The following is a 2,495-nucleotide window of genomic DNA, read 5'->3' on the forward strand; positions in this document are numbered from 1 at the left end:
GCRATTAGTCTTTGGGCGCGTGGTTCTTTGGYGTTGGAGTGGATTTTTGTATTGAAGGGACTCACCGGCCKCCTGGCACTGTTGGCTKAGGCTTTCAGGGGTCTCYTCYTCTTGGTCCATWTCAAAGTCTAAGTCGTCGTCGTCGTCRTCGTCGGCGGTGGGTCTTCCTTATCAATGGGATGTTCAGGGGTGTTATCCTCCCTCTGTCTCTTTTGSGATTGTGACCGCGTCAATGTAGTTGATGCRCTTAGAGGTGGTGTRTGATSRAGTGGCATAGTTGACRATAGGTGTCTCTATAGACTGTGTAAAGTGCGCAGATATGTGCGCAGTAGTATGCGCAAAATAATGCGCAGTAGTTAGAGATGTGATATGCGCAGTTGTATGCGCTGTAATATGCGCAGTGAAGATGCGCAGCGCACAAAACAGTGGAGACACGAACGACACTTAACACAAGCACAAGTTSTTGTTGTTGTTGATAGAGGGCGTTTGAAAGTCTCAAAAACTGCAGCACATAAAAGATGTTGTGCGCAGTAGGTGCGCAGTTGAACTTTAAAAAGTTTTGGTGTCGACGTAATTGATGGATGGATGTCGGTCTTCTGTCACACCAAAAAACAGTCAGTCTGTGTTGAGACGTYGAGGCGATCAGACGTGTAAAAACACTGAAAAAACACTGAAAAATGAGCAAAAATGAGCACTTTTGGAGAGCACATAAAAATGCGACTGTTCTCTTCGAGTGCTGAAATGCGAATGAGGTAATGATCAATAGGGACAGACGGGGACATTCGTATTGCGGAGCTAGAGGTGAAATTCTTGGACCTTCGCAAGACGAACTAAAGCGAAAGCATTTGTCAAGAATGTTTTCATTAATCAAGAACGAAAGTTAGAGGTTCGAAGGCGATCAGATACCGCCCTAGTTCTAACCATAAACGATGCCGACCAGTAATTCGCCTGAGTTCTCTAAATGACGGCGAGGGACTTCCGGGAAACCAAAGTCTTTCGGTTCCAGGGGAAGTATGGTTGCAAAGCTGAAACTTAAAGAAATTGACGGAAGGGCACCACCAGGAGTGGAGCCTGCGGCTTAATTTGACTCAACACGGGAAAACTCACCCGGCCCGGACACTGGAAGGATTGACAGATTGAGAGCTCTTTCTTGATTCAGTGGGTGGTGGTGCATGGCCGTTCTTAGTTGGTGGAGTGATTTGTCTGGTTAATTCCGATAACGAACGAGACTCTAGCCTACTAAATAGATTGCCGACTTATAACGTCGACAACACTTCTTAGAGGGACAGGCGGTGTTTCAACCGCACGAAACAGAGCAATAACAGGTCTGTGATGCCCTTAGATGTCCGGGGCCGCACGCGCGCTACACTGAAGTGATCAGCGTGCATTCAAAAACCTACTCTGTCAAGAGTGGGGAACCCAATGAACCTTCTTCGTGATTGGGATAGGGGATTGTAATTATTCCCCTTGAACGAGGAATTCCCAGTAAGCGCGAGTCATTAGCTCGCGTTGATTACGTCCCTGCCCTTTGTACACACCGCCCGTCGCTACTACCGATTGAATGTTTTAGTGAGGTCTTCGGACTGGCCGGTGCAGCTGCTCTTGTAGTGGCAGCGCTGTGCTCGGAAAGATGCCCAAACTTGAACATTTAGAGGAAGTAAAAGTCGTAACAAGGTTTCCGTAGGTGAACCTGCGGAAGGATCATTACCGTATGTTGTAGAGTTTAACTCATACACAAACGGCAATTTGTTGAACGCAAAAGTCGCTCAATCGATAGATAAGCGGCAAACATATCCCAAACGGTACATAACCGTTCATAGGTGATCACAAGGTACACAACAACAACAACAACAGTGTAACTGTTAGGTGTTGTGTATGAGAGCGACCGATCACCACTGAATATGAACACTTTAGTACCGGTGTTTGTCTGCAAAAAACACAAGACAAGTCATGAGGTGTCTAATCTGAGCAATGCCTACACACCGTCAAAGTGTGAGCACTTTGTCGCTATCGGCGTCAAAGTCGGGCTACAGAGTGATAGTCATAGGGTGCGCCCAAAGACTGTCGCTAGGCTTAATTATTGTGAGCGGTCTATGATCGTAAGCAATGCCGTAAAGACTTGACTTGTGTGTGCGCTTTAAGTTGAAAAACTTGTGCCTTTGATAACAATTGATAAAAACACAATGTGCAGTACAACTGCAAACGGTGGATCACTCGGTTCGCTGGTCGATGAAGAACGCAGCTAGCTGCGATAAGCGGTGTGAAATGCAGGACACGCCGAGCACTTGATTTTCGAACGCATATTGCAGCCTCGGGTCTTTCCCGGGGCTTCGTTTGTCTGAGGGTCGTTAACATAATAAAAACATAGTAAAAGTCTGTGTCGAGAGTGCCGAACATACTGTTGCGCTCTCGTCAGACTAATGTTACGCCAGACCGTACAGTACACTCAGTGCGCGAGTGTCGTTGCGTGTTATCGCTACACGACTGTGGCAATA

The 2,495-nt window shown here is 46.9% G+C and overlaps 1 non-coding gene across 1 annotated transcript; it reads left to right on the top strand.

Moving 5' to 3' along the window:
- Positions 1–2,194: 2,194 nt before the first annotated feature.
- LOC128962025 (5.8S ribosomal RNA) lies at positions 2,195–2,348 on the top strand. Its single transcript, XR_008484634.1, has one exon. It is a non-coding gene; the product is annotated as a 5.8S ribosomal RNA (ribosomal RNA).
- Positions 2,349–2,495: the final 147 nt, after the last annotated feature.

Source organism: Oppia nitens, unplaced genomic scaffold, assembly GCF_028296485.1.
Source record: "Oppia nitens isolate AA-2021 unplaced genomic scaffold, nextdenovo-longstitch-racon4-pilon3 scaffold65_pilon_pilon_pilon, whole genome shotgun sequence".
Lineage (NCBI taxonomy): Eukaryota > Metazoa > Arthropoda > Arachnida > Sarcoptiformes > Oppiidae > Oppia > Oppia nitens.